The following is a 27,794-nucleotide window of genomic DNA, read 5'->3' as shown; positions in this document are numbered from 1 at the left end:
TGTATCGAAGAAAATAGTGTGGCCCACATGTTTCCATTGTGCCATTGTGAAGGTTAAGTTCACTTTACTGTCATGACCAGCACCACAACTTCCCCTTTAATGGAGAATCTCAGCTTTAAAGAGCTGCTGTTTCACAGAATTTAATGCTTCCCAGTGAAATGTGTTACAGGCTAAAACAGAAATGACTGGAAATACCTTCTGTAGCATGAGGGAGAAATTCAACTTGCATTCATCTGCTTTTAGGGCGGGAAATTGTTGTAGAGCCTGCAGATTTTGGCTTGCAATCTCCCGTGCTTGATTTACCTCAAAAGTGTGCCAGTCACCATATTAGATCAGGTGACAATTTCAGAACGGAGATTGATAGATTTTTTGTTACATAATGGATATGAAAGCAAGACAGGTAGATGGAGTTAAGATACAGACTGCCATGATCTAATTGAATGGTGGATCAGGCTCGATGGGCTAAATGGCCTATTCCTGTTCCTATATTTTTATTTGTGATGGTATGTTGCATGCTCGATAACTTTGCCCTGCAAAAGGGGAAACTCTTAGAGCTACCTTGGGAGGAAGAAGTAGAGGGGCAAGAGCAGGAGAATTAGCAGGAAGAGGAAGGGCAAACGCCACCAATCCTGCCAGAGCTCTATGGCAGCGAATCATTGATGAACATGTCAGTTGAATTATCACCCACCCCTACACCAACAGTCCCTCCTACCATCACACCCAACAATCCTTACACTCCCCAGAGGAATGGCCTCAAATTCTGCCACTGCATGCGTATAACGTCACAAGGTGCGCGTATACAAACACAAAGGCTATGGGCTCAATTTTCCCCAGTGATTTTCGCTGTTTTTTTTGAGCAGGCTGCTCTTTTTGGCCTAAGTTGAAAAATCAATTTCCCCACTCAGTTAGTTACGATTTTTTTAGGTCAGTTTTGTTTTCCGCCAAAGGAGACGTAACCAGCCATGTACTCCAATTAGGGAAGTTTGGTCAGCTGAGAGTTACTCCAGTTGTGCTTAGGCCAGCGTATGTGGCCTCTGCTGAAAAACCTTCTGGAGAGTTAAGCAAATCGGCGCAGCAGATGCCCGGACACACAAAAAGAATTGAAAAACACATAGCGGCAACTTACCTCCAACCCCGCCCGAAGGCTGTCCGGTCCCATTCTCGGTTCCCGGTATAGAGAGAGACAGAGAGTGTGTGTGAGTGTGTGTGTCCAGGGACCGAGAATGGGTCCGGACCGGGAGAATGGGGGGCCTAGAATGGGACCGGACCGGCAAGCTCTTCGGGAGAGGTTGGAGCTAAGTTTAATGTGTTGGGAGCGGGCTGTATGTTTCACTTTGCAGTCTGTGTCTCTGGTTACCATGGTAGCCTGATCTTTTTGGCGCAGATCAAAACTAAAGGTCGGGTTACACCATGCCAAAATGAAGAAATCCAACAGGGAAACTTAGAATATTTTTTTTTGCGTACTTAGGCCCCCAAAAATAGGGCATAACTCTTCAAGTACGGCAAAAAAATGCTTTGGGGAAAATTGAGCCCTTCAAGAAACTGTATACAACAAACTGGTTTAAAATGGTTCATTTAAGAATTGTGAACAAACAAATTTGAAAACTAAAAAGCACCCTTGGACAAACCTCTATGCCTAATCTGGTGCTCCTTTGAGGTGCTAGTCCAGTGGCTACAGCTTGGGAGGTAGAATTCTGCTGATTATCCACTGAGGGGACTTATGGGTTGACCTCGAGGAGCTGAGGCCTTAGAGGCACAGACTGCAGCATCTCGGCAACAGCTGGGCCACATTACAGTTACAGGAGTTTCAGGCTTGCTTTCTGCCCAGATGTTATATTTTTCAATTAGACCTTGAATCCATATCAGAGTGAAAAATTCAGGAAGCATGGGGATAAAATGCAACTTCAGTATGGGTGCAAAACGGATGGTAGTGGATCCACCGCCTTTCAAATACCACGGCCAAATTTCCTTCTCAATGGCCCTGAAATTCTATTTTGTCCTTCCCGCGGGCATTTTAGAGAAAAAATACGCACCTACCTTAAGCTGCTACCCACGTTTGACTTTCCGATGCTGAGGCCTCCTTCGACTGCGAATTGCAGCGCGTGCATGTCTGGACGTGCGCAGGCCTGGAGCTGGAGTCACATGACTCTAGGTAGCCAATCAGTTAAGGTATGATAGTAATAGGAGTTCTGTGAGGTCCTAAACTCCTATTACATTGATAGAGAAGCAGCCCCAAACACCCAAAACAGAGCCCCAAACACCCAAAACACTAATAAAAAATAGAAAATCTATACTACATTCATTTAAATTAGTTATTAATGTCTTAAAAAATATATATTTTCCTGATTTTTTTAAAAAGGTTTTTTAAATAAACTTACCATTGTGGGGAGGGTTTTTAATGATAAAATATGTTTTCATAACTTTATTTTTATATGTTTTTGTGTTTTTTAAAACACTTGCGCCTGCAAAAATAGGCTATGCACCTGCTTTTTCAGGTGCAAGATTTTTTAGGACATTTGTATGCGTAAATATCGGAAATTTGCACTTACAAATGTCCTCGCTCCTGATCTGCGGATGATCTGTCAAGCCAGAAACTTGACAGATTGGAAAAGTCAGTTTTCAGCGCATGCACATTGCGCGCCGAAAACTGGCTTTTCCGATGCCTTCTCGGGTCCGTGCAAACTTCATACGGACCTGGGAACGTCGGAATTTCAGGGCCATTGACTTCGTTGGAAAGGAACTTCGGGCGAGGTGTATAATTTGCAGTCAATCAGCTGTCACCCATTTTGCACCCTTCCAAAGTTAAATTTTAGCTGCTGCATCTCCCAAAATCCCCCTTGCCTATTCCTCGCTCTATTGCAAGCCACTCTGAAAGATTTTGGAAATTGTAGCATTTAGCAAGGAATGGATTGGTAATAGTAGCCATCAGGATCTTTAAATTCAAGATCAGAGTGAGGCAGAGTTGCTAAGAAAAAATACAACAGCTCTACAACTTCACCTCTCAAAGTTCTGTGCAATTCTATGAGCGGAGAGTGTCCAGTCACCTCTCAGTCTAAATGTGAAGACTTTGGTATGTTGTAGCTGGACTTGTTCCAATCCTAAGAATTTTAACACCTTTTTTTTGCTGTTTTGTTTAAATAATTTTTAAATGTTGAATGATGGGGACATTAGGGAACAGCCTTGGAAGACTTACTGAACATGACATTGTAACAGTTACATTAATAAGTACACATGGTTGAAGTGAAAAGATTACTGAAGCAATGACTGTCTTTGCTGATGTTAGTCCAGCTCCTTCATACAATTCAGGCTCTCTCATTTCTCAAAGCCACTGCCACCAATAACAGCGCCGTATTCACCCTGGGAAGTCAGCGCATCTCCAGTGAGTGCGCCGAAAAAACAGGTGGGCCAAATTTGAGCCCTAAGAGTGGTTAGAAGTGGGGTGTGTTGTTCCACAGTGACCTGTCCTGGGACTACTTCTGTTCACTGAGTACATCAATGATTTGTACATAGAGCTAGAGAGAATGGTGTCCAAATTTGTAGGCAATATTAAAATAAGAGGAATAGTAAATAATTCTGGGGAGCAAAGGCAGCTGAAAGTGTGTATTGATAAAATGATGGAATGGACCAAAAAGTGGCAGACGGAATGCCATGTCAGTAAATGTAAATGATACATGTTGGTAATAAAAATAAAAGTAATAATTATACTTTGTGGGGTGGCTGGCGATAGAGAAGAGCAGAGAGATTTGGGGATCCGCTTCACAAAATACTGAAAACAGCACCTTGAGTGGGTAAAAAACTAATGGACTCGGGTCGAAATTCGGTACCGCTGTTTTTGAGGCGGTGTCACCGCCTGAGTGCTGATTTTACCGCCAGGTGTTAGGTGCAGGCTCAAAGTGCCAAATTCAGTTTTTACTCCCAAAGATGAGAGAGCAGCGCTAAAAAGTGGCGTTGCTCACTCATCCTCGGGCGGGAGCTCAGGAGACCTACTCAATTTCACAACGGGAGGCTGCCGCCATGCTAAGAAAAGAAAGGGAAGAAAAGGAAAGAAAAAAATAATAACCAAAACTTCCCCGATCCACACACACACACTTCCCCACTCTTGAAACTAATGAAAAAGATAAAGAGAAAAACTTACCTTCCTTTCTGGGCGATTCCGCCCGAGAACTGTTTTTTAACCACCACTTTTTTCAGGCTGTATGTCTGCCTGCCGGTACTGCAACCGTAAAAAGCAAATATCATGACAGAGGCATCAAAAAGGCGTTGTATGCTGGATGATGTCACCACGTGGGTGGCGTTAGCCGGCGCAGCATTGCTTCTTGGCACCTCTGCCAAAGAGCCGACTCAATTTCAGCCGGGGCATGGATGGCGCTCAACGACTGCAGTAGGCCTTTGCCGCCCATTTGCTGCCTACCACCGTCAACAACCGAATTTCGACCCCTCAGTGTTTTATGGCTGTACAATATAATGAAAAATTGGGGTTCTTATTGTTAAAACGTAGAGCTAAAAATTGATTAGCTTAGCACTGTACATTGAGCCGGCCATGCAGCGTTGCCGCGTTGAAAGGCTCCTTCCCTCCCTTAAAGGAAAGGGCCATCGCTACCGGCTCTGCAAAATAAAAACAACTTACTTGGACTACAACAGCAACTGCGATCCTGCGCAATCAGCCCAGCACTCAAGCAGAGTGCCAGGCTGATCGATCGCAGGCAGGAACCATGAAAAAAGCTGGAAGAAAAAAGGTACTTTTTTTTTACTTATCTTGGCCACCTTTAAGCATCGCCCTCGAATCATCCGGCCGCCCGATGCATGCCTCCTGCAGCTGTTGGTGATTTCGCCCGGCGCTGCTGCAGTGGGCGGAAGGCAATTTCGGGTCCGAGGCGCTACGCACGGTGACGATGTCACGATCTCCGGGTGAAGGAGATCGGGGCGCAACACCGTAGCTCTGCTGCAAAACTCCCACCCAATATGGTGGGAGTCGATGTTATTGCCGTGCCCAGTCCCAAAGCCATTTGCTAACGGGAGGCTCAAAAGCACCCAATTTCAACCCATTACTCTTTAAACAATGCACTCTCTCCCCCAACAAACTCTCTTGCACCTTCACCATCCTTCTTCTGTCATCTGTGCATTGCTCCTTTAAATATCTAAGCCAAAGTCAAGTCATCTGTGACATCATCAGGCCTGCTCCAGTTAATTGGTCGGGAAACCCAGGTCTAATTCAATTGCAGTAGCTTTGTTAAAAAGCCACTGCAAGATGCGCCGCTTCAATGTCCAGGTTCCCAATGCGATCCACAGCCTCCGCACCCATCCCAACAGCAAAGTAAAAATTCTGCCCAGAGTTTTATCTGTGCCTCCTAAAGCAGACCTCTTCAGAGACATCATTGAGCGAGTGACATGGTCTGCACACGCTGGTGAAAGGGTTATTCTTTTCCTTTCTTATCCTGTGTGCCTTGCTCATTTCCTCTTCCTCCTGCTTCTGTTCTGCCTTCCCCATAAGGATATATATGGGGATATCCACAGTGAATGCTATGACTGGGGCTCCATGACAGAGGGCTGGGAAGCAAAAGGTATTCATGGCGTAATATTGGCGTAACAGTGTCAGACCCATTCTATGCTTAAATAAAGTTGAATATCAATTACTAACAAAATAGCTACCATTAAAGAGCCACAATAAATTACCTGATTGTAATAGACCTAAAGCAAGAGTATTCATATATGGTCTCAAGAACTATGCACTATCTCCCTGGAGTTCTCACAGAAAAGATATTCAGTGGAGGGAGAAAAGCACTGTCAGTTTGAATCCTGCAAAGGGTAAAAGATATGTGAGATAGCTGTAATGGTGGAGCTAACTTGCCTTACTAGAATGATGGCCAGTCGTGCCTTCCGAACTGAGTTGCAGTTGGGAACAAATTCTATGGCTATTTAGTGAAGTTGCTTCAGTCTGTATTTTTGATTGCACATTATCATACATCACATTACAACAGTGACTACACTCCAAAAGTACCTCATTGGCTGTAAAGCACTTTGAGAAGTCCGGTGGTCATGAAAGGCACTATATAAATCCAAGGGCTAGACTTTTGGTACATCATCACCCATTTAGCTCCCATTTAAGCGCTGAGATGCAGGCTATCGCCCATATTTGCTGAAAAGTGGAAACTAGCACCTGATTATAGCCCATTTATCGCCAGCGCAACTTTTGACATACATGAATGAGCTGCATTGCCCAGCCTATTTAAAAAATAAATGATATCATCCTCGTGCAAGGCCGAGAATAGTGTTTATAATGGAAACCAGCGCCCGATTATGGCTCAGATTATTGCCGAGCGCTACTTTCGGCATTTCGCCCAAACTTCAGCCAGGTGATCGTTGGCCCAAAATGATGCTGAAGAAAAGCTGCAATCACTTGACCTTAACTCGGCACTACGGACGCCATGTTGTAACTCGGAGGATCTTTAATAAAAGGCTGCTTGAAGTGCTTGTCATGAGAAGCAATTTGTGAGTGATTTTAAGGGTCTTTTTGACTCTTGCCAATCATCTAATCACATTTGTATTTGTTGAGGACAAATTAAGGGCATTTATAGTGGTGGGGCCTGTAATTTCTCAACCAGTATTGATGACTAATCACATGCTGCAGAATAGAGATGGAACAAGGTTTATTGAAGAGCAATCAAAGAGGTGGCAGATTGCTGAGGAGGAGGAGATGTTACACCCAATGCATTTACAGGGATAAGCGATCATACCTGGACTTGTTCAATAACACGAGCGTTAGAAGGCTGCACTTCCGAAAGGAGGTCATCAGCGAGATATGCCAGCTAATTAAGGGAGACCTGCAGCCTATCAGCACCATCAGGACCGCACTGCCCGTTGAGGTCAAGGTGATTGCGGCACTTTCCTTCTATGCATCGGGACCCCTGAACTCCCGAATCGCGGAAAAACTTCTTTGCTAAAATGCGCAGAACGGCCAGCTTTGCACGACTGACTACATCGCTAAGGCCCATTTCACATTGCTAAGACTATCGCCAAATAAAAAAGGTGAAACTAGCGGTTTTTAAAATGGCCAATATTCCAGTGATCCTGAAAAATATAAAAAGCACTAAGGCTGAAAATATCGCCCATTTTTCGGCGTTAGTGATCATAGTGGAATGTCTAGCCCCAAGACTTTTCTTTCTTTTACATGTCAACCATCAGTGTTCCACACTGACCGTGCTGAGGGTTCGGTCAGCATGTCAACTTCATTGAAAAGAATCAGTATGAGCCAGGCTCTCTCCTCTCTTTCCTATTGCCACTTTTCTCTTTCCTGCTGCTGCTTCTGTCTTTTCTGCTCCCCTTCCCCCTTCATTCCCATACTGAGTACCCATTCCTGCTGCTGGCTCCTTTGCTTTTACTGGAGCCCGGCTGCCAATGGACTTGATTGGGATCACTCAGTTCTCAATACTGCTAATGGCAATGGTCTTGTCCCTGCAAAATATAGGTAGGAACTCTTGCGAGAACAGAAGTTCCCACCTACAGTATAACGTAGTCAGGATCACTGCTATTAGCGCAGGAACTGCAGTGAGCAGAGAAGGGGCCTAAGTCCAGTCTATTAACAGCTGGATTCTAACAAGAGCACTGGAGGGGTCTGGATGTGAATCATAGAATCAAAGAATGATACAGCATTCCAGATCACAATAACTTGCTGCATAAGTTTCTTTCCTCATGCCGCCTCAGGTTCTTTTGCCAATTACCTTAAATCTGTGTCCTCTGGTCACCGACCCTTCAGCCACTGGAAACAGTTTCTCCTTATTTATTCTATTAAAACCCTTCAAGGTTCTAAACACTTCTATCAACTCTCCCCTTAACCTTCTCTGCTCTAAGGAGAACAACCTCAGTTTCTCAAGTCTCTCCACGTAACTGAAGTCTCTCATCCCTGGTATCATTCTAATATATCTCCTCTGCACCCTCTCTAAGGCCTAGACACCCTTCTTAAAGTGTGGTGCCCAACATTGTCCATAATACTGGAGCCTAACCAATGTATTATAAATGTTTAGCATAACTTCTTTGTTTTTGTACTCTATGGGCCAAAATTCGATAATGCCCTCTTTGGGGGCTGTAACCGAGGCGAGCCGGGACTTCCTGCGCCCAGTGTGGAAGTCCCGCCCCGGCCGCAAAATTGGGGTTACCACCCTCTCGGGGGCAGGACTGGGACGCAATGTAAAAAGACTTTTGGAGCCCCTTTTATATTACTCACTAATCTATCCTTTTACACTCTCTTTGGCCCTCTTATTTCCTTTTTCAGTTCTCCGCTGTACTTTTTGTGTATTCAGCTTGGTTCACTACTGAATTATGAACCTGACAATTGTCATAAGTTTCCTTTTTCTGTTTCATTTTAATCTTTATATATTTAGTCATTCAGGGAACTCAAGCTTTAGATGCCCTTCCTTTCCCCCTCGTGGGGATGTGACCAGCCTGTACCCGAACTGTCGCCTCTATGAATGCCCCCCATTGCTCATTTACTGTTTTACCTGCCAATCCTTGAATCCAATCCACCTGGGATAGATTCTTTTTCAACTCACTAAAATTAGCTCTGAATATTTTCACATTTGATTTTTTCTTGTCTTTTTCCATAACGACTCTAAACCTGATGATATTGTGATTACTGATTCCTAAATGCTCTCCCATTGAAACATGCTCCACTTGCCCCACTTCATTCCCCAGAACCAGATCCTGCACTGCTTCTTTCCTCGTTTGGCTGGAAACGTACCGATCAAGAATGTTCTCTTGTACACATTTCAGGAATTCCTGGGGGGTAGCAGTGGAAGGCATTGAAGAGGAGAAAAGAATGGTAACAAAGGGAAGGCTCGAGAGGTAGAAGCTGGGAGCAGCACTGTGTGTGTAAGGGAAGGAGAAGAAGAATGTCTGCATTAATTGAGGTAGAATGGAGAATTTAAAATTTAAAGGCCCTTCTACCATCCCTTGGCATTGCTGGGTACCAGTAAAATGCTGGCATTACCATAGTCCATTGTTGCTACGGTGACACTGATACAATGCTGTATGACATCCCTCAGTATAACTGCCTACTTTGAATATCTCTACCCATCTTTGGGTAGGCACATTTAATGTCTGCTGTCACTTCTGGTGGAAAATCCTGCAAGTGGAGGGTTTTGGCAGGGAGCTGGTGCCTTCATTTACACTGCTGATGTGATGCAATTAAAGCAGAAAATTTGCCCCAGCACATCAAGTGTCTTCTTCACTTTTCAGTATCTCATTTCTGCATAAAGCTTTACAAGCACACAGCCTGAAACATTGTGACTGTGGAACTGGTTCTAACTGTTTGTACTTAACAAATCATGTTGCTAACCAATTCAATAACTATATTTAATCGATGCCAGCCTTGGCTCATTGGTAGCATTCTCACTTCTGAGTCAAAAGGTTGTGACTTCAAGTCCCTACCCCAGAGGCTTAGCACATAATCTAGACTGACACTTCAGTACAATACAACGCTGCCGTCTTTCGGATGAGATGTTAAACAGAGGCCCCATCTACCCTGTCAAGTGGACATAAAAGATCTCATGACACCTTTCGAAGAAGAGCAGGTGAGTTCTCCCTGGTGTCCTGGCCAATATAAGTGTCTCAAATAATATAACAGATTATCTGGTCATTGTAGGATCTTGCTGTGGACAAATTGGCTGCTGCATTTCTTATTTTGCAACAAGAACTACAATTCAAAAGTACTTAATTGGTTGTAAAGCGCTTTGGGACATCCGGAGGTCATGAAATGTGCTAATTTAAATTAACAGACAAAAATCACACACGCGATTTCCATGAATTTCTAATCTGCAGCAGTTGCGTATGAATATGGGGTCTTGCAAAATTTAGCCCAATATATTTCATTTAGGTGCCTATTCAATTCTTTGTTTAGTAACACGAGTGAATCTTTAAAAAGAAAATTTGAGGGTGTAGTTTGATTGAAATAATGGCTCGTAATTTGCGGTCAGCAGCGATACAACGGCGATCGCCGCTGACCTCGAAGAAAGCTGCGATCTCTGTGGTGAAACCTTTAAGTTTCTCGACATGTAATTGTTTATAGCACTGTCAATAGGGGATTCTTCGCACGATGCAGCAGTGACGTCATCAAGCTGTCTAAGCAGCCAATCACATTGAAGTATTCTCACAGAAAGCAAGCCAGGAAATGAAAAGCACTGATTATCTGCACTTTTAAAAAGAGAGAAAAATAAAGATTGGGACAGAAACATGGGGTTAAGTCAGAAGCTGAAATATCATGAACAAATTTTAAATTTATTTTATTTTTTTTAAATCTAATAATTTTTATCATAATGGAGAAATGTGATATTCCACAAATATAAAATTTGTTTTCCAGGGCCAGATCGGTTGTTTAACAGTCAATATGCTATTAGAACCCCAATTACATCTATTCCAACAAGGCTTAACATTTAATGGGGTATTTAACAGCGATATTAGCGCAGAAAAGCTCAGGTTTTCATCCTTTCCACTGATTTCACTGATTGTCAGCTATGGGGGGGTGGGAGGGGGCGTGGCGGGCAGAGGTGGGGGGCATGGTGGGCGGGGGTGGGGGGCGCGGCGGGCGGGGGCGTCCACTGTGCAGCCTGTGTCAGAGCAGTGAATGACCACAACTTCAGGATTTCTGTGTTTAAATGCGCACGTGCTAAATATTGAAGTTACAGTTAGTTTCAGAGGACTAATGACTGGAAACGCTGACAGTTCGCTGTCATTACCCTCCACAAAATCCGGGCCAATGTACTTTTTGGAGTAAAATTAATTTGTTTGATTAGCAACTCTTCAATTTGGAAACCGAATGTCATTTCATTGTATCCTTAACCTAAGGATACACTTTCTCAGCTGAGTTACATTGTATGGGTATTTTGTTATAAACCAAATTGTTGTATTGCTGAATATGTATGTGGCAGGCAAGGACAGATCGTGCTGCTCATTTTTTCATGCTTTCTGAATGCTTAATAAGCTTTTTAAAACAAACTCAGCTGCCGTAGCATTTTAAATTGTATAGAGATTTTCTTGACTGGAAAGATAACATGAACACACTAAGATTACTTTGACTAGTCAAGAAATTTGCACCCGGTGCAGTGCATTTCCCTTAATATAAACTTTGATTGCCAGCTGCAAAACTCACTGTATTATGAAGCCTTACATTTCTTTACCACTTGCTAGGCTTTCTGTAGTTCCATATAAACATAACACATGTATAATAAATACTGTATCATCAACAATTAGCATACAGAGCAATTTAAGGCATTTTACTGCTAATTTTATTACCCTGAAAGCAAGACAATATTTACAGTTCATGTAGATTTTTACAAACACACAAAGTCAAGTTGAATTGGTAACTCTCAGATGCAATTCAATCCAAATGAATATTTTCAGCTGATTTTACTGTTAGCATTGCTGAAAATGTATTTCAGTGATCCCTCCAGTGTTGTAATTTTATGATGAAGGATTTCATATCCTGAGTAAACAGCCCAATTCCTAATTCATCCTTGCAACATGTAGCCGAGATACATTTTTGTGATTAGTCCTCATTTAAATACAGGAGGCAAGCTGCCAGCACTAATCACTCTGCTTATAGGCAGCTTGCAATTTGGGATGGCAGAGCCCTACAAATGTCATAGAACACATATTTCAATGTATTTTTTAAGCCCCCAATACTATTATTGCCTAAATCAAGGTCTGCCCAATAATCGGATTGGGCAACCTCCGTTAGTCAAAAGCTTTCTTTCAATTTTTCCCTGTTCTTTGTTCACACTGAACAGTGGGGTGGTGGACAGACAAAAATTACCCCAGTACCTTTAACAATGCAGCACTCCCTAAGGGCTGCACTGAAGTGCCGGCCTAGATAATTGTAATCAAGTCTGGGAGTGGGGCTTGAATCTACAACCTGCAATGAACCAAGCTTGACACTTAAAATGAAGTGATCATTAAGAGAAATCCTCAATCTGCATGCAGGTAAGATTCTCATGGTGCACTTTTTGTTTTGCGATTTTACATGCTGAGGATAACTAGTTCAGACACTTGAAATTCACTCCCAAAGTGCATTTTAGAATCCTTCCTGAAATGATTGAGTCATTTTAGTATACATTTGATTTAATATTGATAGACAAAATGAAATTTTAAAACGTTGAAGGAGTGTACAAGACTCTGTGCAGTGGAATAAGTATAGTTTATGTTCCAGCAGCTCATGTATATTCAGTGTGGTTGCAGTGCAACCAATTGTGAGATCAGAGGTGAAGCTGCAGGAATCCTTTTTATTAGTCTCCATAGGCTGTAGTTTGAAGCGAACAAATTGCTCCATCTACAGTGTAATGAACTTTTATGCAGAGGGTGGATAGTGAATACTTTTTCTCACTTTAGTGGAATATTTTAGCGTTTGAATAATTTTCTATCGACATCACCTGCTCTGGGTTATGCTGTGTCTCTGCCTAGTTTTTTTCCCCCAAGTTTAACTTCTTTTTGCTTATGAATGTGAAACATATTGGCCCGGAATTTGCAGTCAGGATGACGGCTGCGCTCACTGTCATTCCGTCTTTGAAACTGACTGCAACTTCGGGATTTGGCCTGAAGCGGAAATCCAGAAGTTGCGGTTTATGATTGACAGCTCCGAAACAGGCTGCGCTGTGCCCACTGCTCCGCAACACCCCACCACCACCACCACACTCCACCCACAGAGTCTGCAATCAGTATCATCTCGCAAATCAGAGAAACTGAGGAAGACTTCAGCTCTTCTGCAATAATTACACTGTTAAATTCCCCACTAAAAGTTGGACCCAAAGGGATTAGGTGTGTGGGATTTTGTCAGCATTATTACTGCTAAACAATGTTAAGGGCCTGGAAAACCAGTTTTAATTTTGTGCAGTGTGAAATTTGTCCATTTGAATAAAAATAAAAATTTGTAAGAGCATTTTCAAAAAATCTTTTTTACATTTTTTTTTAAGTTTCTCCATCTTTATTTCAGCTTTGCCATTTCCCCATCTGAGAACCCCAATCTTTGCTTTGCTTTCTCTAGCATTTTTTTCAAGTTTGAATTTTAAGAGCTTACTCACTTCCTTGTTTGCTGTCTTTGAGAATTCTATATTTTGATTGGCTGCTCAGACAGCTTGTTGATGTCACAGCAGTTTGCACTAGGGGAGACCCATTATACTTCGTTAATTTGAATTGATTGACGGAAAACCCAATGTTCTCGACACAGGGTTCACGAGATCCTTGTGCAAAGCGTTCTTTGGGGCCAGCAGCGAATGTCTTTGCTTTGCTGCTGACCACAAATTTCGGGCCATTAATGGTGGGGAATGGAACACATTAACCCCACCCCCCTCCCCATGTATTATGGGATGCAATTTCCTGCGTATTTGTGCCTAGAGGCACATGTAATTGGAGCGTAAAGTAAATATGTGCATTGAATGATCAAGGACATTTTGAAGGCAAATGTGTTATGCATGTAATTACACTACACCCAAATTTCCTTGCTTTTTCAGCCCATTTATCGATCTCTGTGCCCAAATGCATTTTGGTTCATTATAATGGCTCCGCCCCCAGACTAGAGCCGTATGCATAAAGTTTTTGTAGTTATACTTGTTCAAAACAGGTGTAAAATTAAGCGCAGAACTTTTGGTGTAACGGGAAACAATCATTTTCTGATGCGATTTTTTTGTGTGTGTGCAATTTTTTAAATTTATCCTCACTAAGACCTGCATAGTATTTTCTGTTTCTTTGAATACATTTTAATGGCATCAATATAAGTCACATTAAAAATGATAAAGCTTATATGATTGTAAGTTCTTAAACATGCTGTGCATAATGTGCATAAATGATAGTTAGATGGCTTCAAACTTTCATTTTCATACTTAAAGAAGGAATATATGGTGAGCATTTGGTGCTTTCTTCGGGACCCGATTGTTTATACCAATGTCAATGACATTGGCATTTAATTTAGATGTAAACAGACATTGGAAAATGTAACTTCGCCATTATACCCTCACAGGAAATTTCACCCCTATGTACCTAGTGTTAGTGTGACACCCTCGCAAGTCAGGATATTATATTAGTGAAACTTGATGTAAAACATCCTCTACTGTGTCCTCTTGTTCCTATTGGTAGAACAATTGAAAGTGGGTTTTATACTTGTGTTTACAATTTTGCTATGAATAGGAAACAGAATGCCCAGATTGTCTGAGCTTTTTACGCCCATTTTAGGGTAGCCATGTGTGGGAAAGCTGTTCTGCTGGCATGTCTTGGATTTCCGACTTGAAGTGACAGTGGATGCTGAATACATTTTCCCAAACATGGGTGGGCATATTCAAATTAATGCTAATCTGATGTTTGTTTTATGCCATTAACAATCAGGAGGCCAAGAAGAGGCAAAAGCATTAAAGATATTTAAAAAGAATTGTACAACTCATGTGAAAATCAGCAGTAAGTAATTGAAATATTTAACTTTAGTTTTTAGTTATATATACGATCACAACTACTGCACATACCATAAAGCTGGGTAACCGCATGACAAGGAAACACCTATCACAGCACCACCTACAGGTCTAACTCGTGCTACTGGCCAAATCAGGGAGTTTGCCCAAAAGACCAAGGTTCCCATGAAAACTTTCGATGAAAAATGTACTCCATGAGGAGAACATAAGAACATAAGAAATAGGAGCAGGAGTAGGCCATTTGACCCTTCGAGCCTGCTCCACCACTCAATAAGATCATGGCTGATCTGAGCTTGGCCTCAACTCCACTTCCCTGCCCACTCCCCAAAACCCTTGACTACCCTATCATTCAAAAATCGATCTATCTCCACCTTAAATATATTCAATGACCCAGCCTCCACAGCTCTCTGGGGTGGAGAATTCCACAGATTCACGACCCTCTGAGAGAAGAAATTCTTCCTCATCTCCATTTTAAATGGGTGGCCCCTTATTCTGAAACTATACCCCCTAGTTCTAGATTCTCCCACAAGAGGCACATCCTCTCTGCAGCTACCCTGTCAAGCCCCCTCATAATCTAATAAGTTTCAATAAGATCACCTCTCATTCTTCTAAATTCCAATGATTATAGGCCCAACCTGCTCAATCTTTCTTCATAAGCCAAGCCCTTCATCTCAGGAATCAACCTAGTGAACCTTCTCTGAACAGCCTCCAATGCAAGTATATCCCTCCTTAAATAAGATCAAAACTGTATGCAGTACTCTAGGTGTGGTCTCACCAATGCCCTGTACAGATGTAGCAGGACTTCGCTACTTTTATACTCCATCCCCCTTGCAATAAAGGCCAACATATTCCAATTGCCTTCCTAATTAATTTCTGTACCTGCATGCTAATTTTTTGTGTTTCATGTACAAGGACTCCCCCGACCCGTCTGTACTGCAGCATTTTGTAATCTCTCCCCATTTAAATAATAATTAGCTTTTTTATTTTTCCTACGAAAATGAATGACCTCACATTTCCCCACATTATACTCTATCTGCCAAATTTTTGGTCATTCACTTAGCCTATCTATATTCCTTTGCAGATTCGTTATGTCCTCCTCACAACTTGCTTTCCCACCTATCTTTGTATCATCAGCAAATTTGGCTCGGTCCCTTCATCCAAGTCATCAATATAGATTGTAAATAGTTGAGGCCCCAGCACTAATTTCTGTGTCACCCTACTAGTTACAGTTTGCCAACCTGAAAATGATCCATTTATCCTGACTCTCTGTTTTCTGTTAGTTAGCCAATCCTCTATCCATGCTAATATATTACCCCCAACCCTGTGAGCTCTTATCTTGTGCAATAACCTTTTATGTGGCACCTTATTGACTGCCTTGTGGAAATCCAAATACACAACATCGACTGGTTCCCCTTTATCCATCCTGCTCATTACATCCTCAAAGAACTCTATTTCTTTTTGTACTGTCAACTCATCTATCTTGTTATGAATGTTGTGTGCATTCAAATAAAGAGCTTTAAATTTTGTATTTTTACAATTTTTCCCTATTCTGACTCCACTTGCTGGGAGTGAAGATCAAATGCAGTATTTAGGATAAACAGCATTAGTGGGTAGTGATATAACTGGACCCAGGCAGGAGAAGTGGGAAGAAGCAGAGGAGAGAGTAGATTGGAGAGGAAAGTAAGAGTGGAGAGGGGGAAGAGAAGGAGGCAGGGAGGCTGGAGCTGAGGAGAGGTGGGAAGGAGGGAAGAGGAACTGTGAGGGGAGAGGTGGAAAGGGAGGGGACAAGCAAGGAGGGCAGGAAAAACGGAGAGAGAGAGAGAGAGAGAGAGAGGAAGAATGGTGGAAGCAAAGGCAGGGAAACTACCACAGTAGGAAGAGAATGGAATCAACATTATTTTTAGTGGTAATGGGGGAAAGGTTGTGCTAAAGAAAAAGATTCTTTCACATCTAGTGGCTCAGGGAAGGAGATGGAGGGGGTGAGAGGGATAGACAGGGTTGCAGGTGGGAGTAGGAGAGTGATGGGTTTGGGGATTACACTGGAAGATAAACTACTTTATCAGTGGCGGGTCTGAGGTCGCCTTTGTATCCTTCCTGGCCCCGCTTGTCTCAATGTAAGATGGAGTGGGATGGTTGAGGTGGTTTTCCCTTCCTCATTAGGCTTGATTTTTCCCTTTCTCACGGTACCTTCCCGTGCAAGCACAGAAGATGCAATACCTGCCCTTTTACCTCCTTCCTTCCCACCGTCTGGGTCCCAAACATTCCTTCCAGATCAAACAGTGATTTATTTGTACTACTTTCAATTTAGTATACAGTATTCGGTGCTCACAATGTGGTCTCCTCTACATTGGGGAGAACAAAAACAGATTGAGTGATTGCTTTGCTGAACACCTCCGTCCAGTCTGCAAGCCTAACCATGAGCTTCTAGTCGCTTGCCATCTTAATTCACTGCCCCACTCCCATTCTGGCCTCTTTTCCCTTGGCTTCCTACACTGTCCCAATGAAGCTCAACAGAAACTCGATAAAATAGCACTTCATCTTTCGATGAGGCATTTTACAGTCTTCTCGTCTCAACACTGAGTTCAACTATTTCAGATCATAACCACTACCCCCATTCTTTTCAGACAGCAGTTGTTGGTAATGATTCTGCTATTGCTATTCACAGCTCCTCTGGACCCATCTTTTGGTTCTTTGTCCCATTACCATCTCCTTTTGCTTCGCATCATCATCTCTTTTGTTTCTTAATCTCTTCTGCCTTCCACCCTATCACAGATCTTCCCTTTTGTTCTTTCCTTCCCTGTCTCTGTACCTGCTTAAAACCTGTTACAGCTGTAACATTTTGCAGTTCTGACAAAAGTTCACAGACTTGATGCGCTAACTCGGTTTCTCTCTCCACAGATGCTGCCTGACCTGCTGAGCATTTTCAGCATTTTCTGTTTTTATGTCAGATTTCCAGCATTTGCAGTATTTTGCCTTTTGTATTAATGTTAAGAATATATCAGTTTGAGCAGTAGACAGAGTCATGCAATTCTACTGCTCATTGTATTTTGTCCAAACAAACAATTTGCAATGTTTGGCTGAAATCTTCCATGCATCGTATATTGAAGCTGCAAGGCTTAAGAGCGAATGCATTAGAAGGGTAGAGTACTACAAAAGACAAGATATGGCTTGTCACAACAATTTCAAAGTAACCTCCAGGCAAATGTGCTTTATTAAGAATTTGATTGACTAAGTGTTCAAAACAATAGCGCTGAGGTATTTGTCAAGAAGCTGAGTCAGCATAAAAATGGGAAAAAATTATTTATTCCATGACTAATCTAGGTTGCATTGTGCCCTTACTGAATTGAATTTTACTTAATTACAGAGAGTATCAACCACCAAGGCTGCCAGTGCTCCATCATACAGCAGATGGTCAAGCTCTCAGCCACATCAGGTATAGTTCTAGATGATTTTCAAAAATTCAATGAATAGAAATATGAAAACTGTTAAATTAAATGTGTGTCAACTTAAAGACTGATTATGGGACCATTCTGGTTCTACTCTGATCCCTTGAAAAATGTCACAGTTTTTGTCAAAGGATGTATAATATAACTTTTAAATCTTTCCTCTTGATCTTTATTTATAAATGATTTGCTCTTGTTTGGATCCTCCCATGTACTAACACAAGAGGGCTGTCAGATGACCTGCCCCTAAATCAATTTCCGTACTGCTAGGAGATGTGTAATGTTAGAAATATGCCAGGTTAAGGCTATCTCTATTCACTTTAATAATTAGGATTGACTGTAAAACCAATCTGGTGGATATATTGTGTTTAATCAGAGTTTAAGGCGGAATATACCAATTAGTTATATAGCAAAAACATACAACCGTAACAGTTAATACCAATTCCGATCGGACAAACGGCTGGCGCACGTAAGCAGTTCTCTTTAGCTTGCAGTCTCTTTCTCTGTCTAGAGCTTCCTTCGGTAAAGCATGGGATCACTCTCGAAGATTGTTCGACCAGCTTGACTTCTGCTCCTCTCTCCCCTCACACTGTCTGTGACTACAAGCTTCCGGGAGGTCACTTTTAACCTATTTTTAGAGGTGGGCCTGAACCTGAATTTTGACCTAAATCCCCTTAAACCTTAATATCCAATAAGACTTCGAGTTCTTTGTTTTGAAGTTCGAAACAAAGCCCGCCTTAAACATGTCTTACCATTCTGGCCATATGTCATTGTTTATACCTTATCGAAGTCGCTTTTCTGTAGAATTCCTTTGATATCTCTCTGTTTATACTAACCCAGGGTTTCTTCCTGTGGAAAATGTTTCATCGATCTTGTCCCTATTCCCTCAATACAAAGCCTTGTCCTTTGAACGACGAGGCCCAAACCAGAGCTTTGTCACTTCAACCAGTCTTTACGACATAGCAAAATGCCTGTGTTTACGCTAATTGCTACAAACATCCTTCAATTTTAAGCCTTTCTATACAAATTGTCTTAAGATACATAAACAAACTGAAGCTTTTACTTGAAAACCACAGATAATTAGCATTTCTGAGCATCTTCAATAGACAATTCGTCTCAAGTTCAAAACAACGATTTAAACACAGCATTCCTATCTGTTTTATACATTCATAATATTTTTATACATTTTTAGGCCTCCCTGATTTCTAACAGTAAATCCTTGGGAAAGTGCCTGGCTTCCACCTGACGTCTCCCACTGAAACCGCAGTTGAGATTGTGAACTCACTATTGAACTGTGGTCACATCCCTGCATCCTATCACACCATATCATAGCATATAGGATCATCAAAACACTAGGTTATCTACTCTGCATTCAAACCCAGGATTGGCTAGTTAACCAGACTGCTGAATAAATATGCTCAAGTTACCTGGCAAGCGTCTTGAATGTTATTCATTGCTTAACTGACGCAAAGATATGTACAAATCTCTAGTTGCCTGTGGTCTGTTGTGTTATGTTCCTGAACAAATGAAAATATAATTGGCATTCTTTTTTATCTGTCAGTCAGTACAAATATTTAAAATGTTCTCTGGCATTGATGAGCAGAACAGGTCAATGCCCAAGTCGCCTCTCACAGAGATCACAAAGCAATGCTGAATCTTAATATTTTCTCCTGTTAACACAGTGCCACCACAGTGATTTTTACCTTGCATTATAATTTTTTTAAAAATTAACAATGTTTTAGAAATTTGATGAAATAACACAGTGGGCTCAAAGTAATATTTATTAGAGTTGTATTTGCATTTCTATGACATGTTACCTTTCAACTTGTGCATCTATTTTTGGTGTTTGCTCCCGTTTTGATGCACAGAATAATGACAAGGTGTTTTATTTCATTTCTTTCCTGCTGCCAAAATCACAACCAGAATTACACCGAAGATTTTAAATTGTGTCAAGGAAAATATCAATTGGGAAAAAAAGTGCAAAAGCATTATAGGGTTCAAGTCGACCTCCTTCATTCAGGAAGCTAGGATAGGCCATGTATATTATTCACAACTGTTATCAAAATTGTTTTTGGTGATATGATTCTTGACTTTGAGTTACATTTGCTATATAGAAATGTACAGGACAGAGAAAGACCAATTTGGTCCATCTGGTCAGCCCTTAAATTAAAGTGAGCAGAATATGCCAGTGTTGTTCTTTCCGAGGTGAGAGCCACAGTCAGACATTCCTTATTTCAGTCGGCAGATCAGAAACAGACCTCTTTCATCATTTTAATTCATTAATTAGAGTAGAGGTTATCCTTCAATCTATGTGGCATGTTTCCGTCAGGCTTCTTCCACACTTGATTAATATGTACCTACCTCTGTTACTTTGGATTAGGGTGATGTTCTATTCAGTCTTATTTGGAAATGGTTGAACAGGAAACACAATATGTGGAATAATCTCTGATTACTAGTCAGAGTAAAATTTTGCTTTGGAGACTCTCCCATCTATACTTATACTTCAAGAATGATGTATATAGGAATGATGCTATTGTTGCAACTGTATGAATTAATCAAAATGATTATTACTGTTTCCAGCAAACAATAACACTGAGTGCATCGCAAATTATACAGTCCTGGTCCACAATTTTCTGTCCATTAAAATTAATGAATGAACAATTTCAGGCTGAGAGTGCACAATTTTGTGATGTGTTACAGGTTGATGCCAGGAAACAGCACAGCGGTTGTCTTGCCCTAATGTGTCTGTCAAGCTGTCCACTAAGATCAAAAGGCGACAGATTTCTTCTGTACATTAAAGATAATGCATGTGCAGAGTAATTTTGTGTGTTGGCACTAGGCCTCAATCATTCATGATTTTGGCCATACTGAAATTAGATATATGTCTTATGAGTTGCATATGTGAACATAAACACAATTGTTTTGCTTGTTATGTCATTGTTAATACTTAATTAATCAAAAACAGGCAAAGTTGCTCAGAATTTACATAATTTGCATAAATTTGCCCCCATTTTAACTAGTAGAAACATAGAAACATAGAAAATAGGTGCAGGAGTAGGCCATTCAGCCCTTCGAGCCTGCACCATCATTCAATAAGATAATGGTTGATCATCACCTCAGAAAAAAACACCAGTGGGAGGTTGCAGAGTTCAGGGTGAGTAGAGTGGGAGAACTCTGATGAAAATAGTCAAAGACAATAGCCTAGGTGTAGAAACAAGTTAATCGCTGCTTGACACATAGGAATCATGAATTGAAACGAGAATAGTTTAGAGGTTCAAGGGAAATGGGACGAATCATTAGGGCTTGCTACTAGCCAATGCTCACTAATATGAGGACCACAGATATCCCAGTTACTTGGACCACACTGAGGAATAATGTGTGTGAAGGCTGCACCTCACCAGGGTTGCAATCAGTGATTGTGTCTGCAAAATTTGGGCGCCAAATACGTTTCGCTTCCATAGACAAGCGTGTGCTTCCTATAAAGTAAAATGCAACTTTAATGTACACAGCATGTAGGATCAAGGCCTAGAAATGTGTGGCCGCCTCGAAAGCTGCCATGGTCACTTACACCTCGGGTTAACAGCCGCTGGAAATGGTCGCGCTGGTAGAAGAGAAAAATTCGGGCTGGGGACGAAAGATTTTTAGCCCAGCCCAACCTTGCAACGCCCTCCTGGTGATGTTAGTGCAGGCAACGGTAGCAAAATTAGCATTCAGCATTCCATCTTCCAACAGCCTCTGAAAGCAAGGTAATGTGTTTACTCAGCTTTGTGGGACATTAAAAGGGAAATGGATTAAAAGGACAATGCCTTCTGGACCGATAAAAATAAAAATAATGTAAAATAAAATGCAGTTTTCAGCCCTAACTGGCTTTAAAAAAAAAACATTCAAAAGAATTCCCAAATGAGAGTCTTCAGGAACAGAAATGGGTCAGCAAGCCAGGGAAGTGGCATGCAGGGTCTTACACGCAGCAATCCAGCTTTGTGCAGGGGATCAACACTGCAAGAGAGGTCCTCTACCCACAGGGGTCAGGAGGCCCTGCAGAAAGAACGATGTAGAGGCCGTCACTGTCAGCAGTGTCACCCCAAACCTGGCTCCAGTGCCCAAAGAAGCTTCATGACCTCAGACCAGTAGGTCAAGATCAGTGAAAACTGTCATGTATCTTACATTATTATATATAACTGTATCCTAACATGCTATACATGACTGTAATAAGATATGACCTGTAACCACCAGCATGCCTTACCACCAGGGGTGCACTTGCAAGAGACAGGTATATAAGGACAGGTCTCAGGCAAGTGCAGCATTCCAGAGCTGTGAAATAAAGGTGCAGGTCCAGAGTGACCTTGACTTCACTACATGCCTCCATGCCTCGTGTGAATCTGTACTGAGGGGACAGGACTTTACAGTGGCGACGAGTTACGGGATTACAGTATCCACAGAATGGCGAACAACGGATCAGATGAAAAGTACAATGCGGGAGACAATTGGGAGGACTTTATAGAAAGGCTCCAGCAAAGCTTTGTAACCAAAAACTGGTTAGGTGACGATAAGGCAGACAAGAGAAGAGCCCATCTCTTGACCAGCTGTGGCTCGAAAACATACGCTTTAATGAAGGATCTGTTGGCACCCGAGACACCAGCAAGCAAGTCGTTTGAAGAATTGAGCACACTGGTAAGAGACCACCTGAAGCCAGTGAGCAGCCTATACATGGCCAGACACAGGTTCTACAACTACAGATGCTGTGTGGGCCAGAGCATACCCGACTTCGTGGTGGAACTTTGGAGATTGGCTAGTTATGTGAGTTCTCGGATGAACTAAGGAGAGAAATGCTGAAAGACTTTTTCATTGAAGGAATAGGCCACGCAGGCATATTCCGAAAACTCATAGAGACCAAGAACCTGACCTTAGAGGCAGCAGCACTGGTTGCACAGACATTCTTGGTAGGGGAAGAAGAAACGAGGTTGATTTACAATGCAGGCACGACAACTAAAGAAATATCGGAACAAGAAGTTCACAGCACTAAACAAGCTGCTACCCCCACACACAGACAAAACCGGGAGTACAGGCTCTCGATAGCAGGCAGAAGCCATCAAGGGCCACAGGAACGGCTGTTCACACCTCATCAACCCACAATGGGAGCAATCAACTACAAACTGAGAGAAGCTCAAGAGAGATCAGCCAGACGCAGCTCATTCTTTGGGAACACTTTGAACAATGGAACAGGCCTGTGCTGGAGGTGTGGGGGTGGGCACTCGTCAAGGGGATGTCAATTTCAGTAGGCTGTTTGCAGAAATTGTGAATATACAGGGCATTTGGCCCGCATGTGCAAAAAAATGGCAGCTCGGCTGGTATACAAATCGGATGGGTCGGAAAGCGGACCAGAAGATGGTGGGGACAGTACCCGGGACACCGATGTACAGCGGGTCAACATGATCAATGGCTGCTGCTCCTACAACAGGACACCTCCTATAATATATACTCAATGGGATATCTGTCAACATGGAGCTGGATACGGGAGCGAGTCAATCTCTCATGGGCGCTCAACAATTTGAACAACTGTGGCCGCATAAAAGAGACAGACCAAAACTCACAAGGATCGACACCAAACTAAGGACCTATACCAAAGAAATCATACCAGTTCTCGGCAGCGCCATGCTCTCTGTCACACAAAAAGGGACAGTGAACCGACTTCCCCTGTGGCTTGTCCCCAGAGACCCCCCAGCACTGTTGGGGAGAAGCTGGCTGGCAAAACTAAACTGGAAATGGGATGATGTCCATGCCATGTCATTAGAGGAACGGACCTCCTGCTCAACAGTTATAAAGCGATTTGAACATCTCTTTCAGCCAGGTGTGGGCACTTTTAAAGGGGCCAAAGTCAAAATCTACATCACACAGGATGCTAGACCGGTCCATCACAAGGCCAGAGCTGTACCCTATGAAATGAGGGAAACGATTGAACACGAACTAGACAGGCTTCTGCGGGAAGGCATTATATCACCTGTGGAATTTAGCGACTGGGCAAGTCCCATCGTCCCAGTCATGAAGCCTGATGGATCCGTACCAATTTGTGGGGACTACAAATTTACCATAAACAGAGTCTCCCTACAGGACCAGTACCCGCTGCCCAGAGCGGAGGACTTATTTGCCACATTGGCTGGAGGTAAACTTTTCTCAAAATTAGACCTCACATCTGCGTATATGACGCAAGAATTGACCGAGGAATCCAAGCGACTCACCACCATCAACACACATCGAGGACTTTTCATGTGCAATCGATGCTCATTCGGCATCAGGTCGGCAGCTGCCATATTCCAGTGCAACATGGAGAGTCTGCTCAAGTCCATCCCGGAGACGGTTGTATTTCAAGACGACATACTTATCACGGGCAGGGATACCGACTCCCATCTCCGTAATTTGGAGGAAGTACGAAAGCGGTTGGATCGGGTAGGCCCACGAGTCAAGAAATCCAAGTGCCTGTTTCTCGCACCCGAGGTTGAATTTTTGGGCAGAAGGATTGCCGCTGATGGAATCCGCCCAACAGAGTCCAAAACATAAGCAATTCGCCTGGCACCCAGGCCCCGGAATGTCTCAGAACTGCGTGCCTTTCTCGGGCTACTCAATTACTTTGGGAACATTATGCAGAACTTAAGCACGCTGCTGGAGCCTCTCCACATGCTACTCAGGAAGGGGTGCGATTGGTTTTGGGGAGACGCCCAGGAACACGCCTTCAATAAGGCACGCAACCTTCTGTGTTCCAACATTGTTTTGACTTTCTTTGACCCAGGTAAAAAGCTAGTTCTCACATGCGATGCGTCAGCGTATGGGGTCGGGTGCGTTTTGCAACATGTCAATAGTGCGGGCAAATTACAACCCATAGCTTATGCCTCCAGGTCACTTTCGTGGGCGGAGCGCAGGGACGGAATGGTAGAGAAGGAGGTGCTCGCATGCGTGTACGGTGTCAAAAAGATGCACCAATACCTTTTCGGGGCCAAGTTCGCGTTAGAAACCGACCATAAGCCCCTCACATCCCTCATATCCGAGAGCAAGGCAATAAACGCCAACGCCTCGGCTCGAATTCAACGGTGGGCACTCATGCTGGCGTCCTACGACTATACCATAAGGTACAGACCAGGCATAGACAACTGTGCTGAGGCGCTCAGCAGGCTACCCCTGGCGACCACGGAAGGATCTGATGAACAGGACTGTGAGATAGTCATGGCAATCGATGCCTTTGAGGCCACAGGTTCGCCCATGACGGCTCACCAAATCAGAGCCTGGAAGGCCAGCGACCCCACGTTATCCTTAGTAAAAAGATGTGTCCTAACCGGTGACTGGGCAAAGGCTCGCGATGCCTGCCCCGAGGAATTAAAACCCTTTCACAGGCGCATGCATGAGCTATCACTACAAGCAGACTGCCTGATGTGGGGCAGCCGAGTGGTCATGCCTCTGCGAGGCAGAGAGGCATTTGTCCGGGAGCTCCACCGCGAGCACCCGGGGATCGTTCTGATGAAGGCCATAGCCAGATCCCACGTCTGGTGTCCTGGTATTGACGTGGACTTGGAGCTCTGCGTCCGAAGGTGCACCATTTGTGCCCAACGCAGCAATGCCCCCAGGGAGGCTCCACTGAGCCCCTGGCCCTAGCCTACCAAACCGTGGTCGCGGGTGCACGTAGACTATGCGGGCGCATTCATGGGCAAAATGTTCTTCGTAGTTGTAGATGCATTTTCAAAGTGGATCAAATGCACCATTTTAAACTCGAGTACAACCTCCACCACTGTGGAGAGCCTCGCAACCATGTTTGCAACGCACGGAATCCCTGACATATTGGTCAGTGACAATGGTCCGTGCTTCACCAGCGCAGAATTCCAAGACTTTATAATTGACCACGGCATAAATCACGTCAAGACGGCACCTTTCAAGCCGGCCTGCAACGGCCAGGCGGAGAGAGCAGTACAAATCATTAAACAAGGCATGCTTAAAATCCAAGGTCCCACGCTGCAAGGTCGCCTGTCGCGACCGCTGCTGGCATACAGATCTCGTCCGCACTCACTGACTGGGATCCCCCCCCCGCGCAACTGTTGATGAAAAGGACTTTAAAAACAAGGCTCTCATTAATCCTCCCAGACATGCACAAAATCGTTGAGGCAAAGCGCCGTAAGCTGACTGAGTACCATGACAGAAATTCGAGGGGGAGATGGAATGAGATAGGGGACAAAGTGTTTGTACTAAACCATGGCAGGGGTCCCAAATGGCTTGTAGGGACAGTAACTGGCAAGGAAGGAAACAGGCTACTGGTAGTACAAATGGACAATGGCAAAACCTGCCGGAGGCATGTAGACCAAGTCAAAAGAAGATTTACCAACAACACTGCGGAACCAGAGGCAGACTACAATGTGGAACTCGCACCACACCTGGTGGACAGACAGAGGGAACAACCTGAGCAAAGGGCAATCCCAACAGACAGCCCAGGCGAGTCAACAACATATCACACCAATCGAAACAGACAGCCCAGACGAGATACCAGCAACCACACCCAAAGAAAAACAGACACCAAGGCAAACAACTGAACCGCAACTCAGACGCTCCACGCGAGAGCGTAGACCACCTGAGAGACTGAACCTATAAAGACAATAAGACCTTGGGGGAGGGTGATGCCATGTATCTTACATTATTATATATAACTGTATCCTAACATGCTATACATGACTGTAATAAGATATGACCTGTAACCACCAGCATACTTTACCACCAGGGGTGCACTTGCAAGAGACAGGTATATAAGGACAGGTCTCAGGCAAGTGCAGCATTCCAGAGCTGTGAAATAAAGGTGCAGGTCCAGAATGACCTTGACTTCACTACATGCCTCTTGTGAATCTGTACTGAGGGGACAGGACTTTACAAATACATCTTTAAAAGCCATCTCCTACCAACTGAATCATTAGCCTCACACACTTGTCAATGCACGACTCTCCCCCTGCCCCCCGCAATCACTCACCTACCAGCAATCTGTACCAAGCACAAGACACATCTCCCATTCCTAGCCTCACCTCACCCCCTTGGTGGAGATGGCACAGACCATTCTTGGTAGTTGCATGGCTGAGCCCTTGGCCTGCGGCAGGACTGAAAGGATATACGATGCCGGCATCCTCATAAATTATCCTTCTTCTTTCATGCACCTCTTGCTTTCCCGCCATCCCTTCACCACAACTCCACCCTTGTGCCTTCCTCATTTCAAACTCCCAAGAAATGCAGCCTGCCCAGCCAATGGGTGATCAAGAAGAGCGGGAAGAGAATAAAGAAACACAATCACGTGATTTGACACTCCCAGGCACCAACTCCTCCAGGTCGACCAGCAGGGCCATTTGCAGTGTCCCCCACTGAAAGTCTGTAGCTTTCCACCAGCCATGCTGCAGTTTGCTTTGTGGTGACTTTTATTTCAGCACTGTGGCCAAGAGGACAGCCTGATAGTCAATAACAGAGGGAAGGGAAGGTGTGGGACATGGTGAAATTGGAATTGGGGTTGTGGTCATTAGTACCACAGGCAGATGATTCCCTCCCGGATATCCCAGCCAGAAAGGGGCTGTCTTGGATGCATCCTTCCTTCTGCTTCCTCCTCTTCTGGATCCTGCTCTTCTGCTTCCAGCTGCTTCCTCTTCTGCATCTTCCTCTTTCATCTGTGAGGGGATGCTGTAAATCTGAAATGACAGCATAAAATACTGGAAATACTCAGCAGGTCAGGCAGTATCTTAACCTGAGACATGAACTCTGTTTCTCTCGCCAAGGATGTTGCCTGACCTGTTGGGTATTTGCAACATTTTCTATCTTCTCAGAAGCCTTCCTTTACCATCGCGGCCTTGCAAGTGTCCAGCAGCACTCCCTGCACACTTAAACAACTTTTAATATGTATTAC

This window comes from Pristiophorus japonicus, chromosome 5 (genome assembly GCF_044704955.1).
Source record: "Pristiophorus japonicus isolate sPriJap1 chromosome 5, sPriJap1.hap1, whole genome shotgun sequence".
In the NCBI taxonomy this organism is placed as follows: Eukaryota; Metazoa; Chordata; class Chondrichthyes; family Pristiophoridae; genus Pristiophorus; species Pristiophorus japonicus.
The sequence above is the reverse complement of the archived record's forward strand: the minus strand, read 5'-3'. Positions refer to the sequence as shown.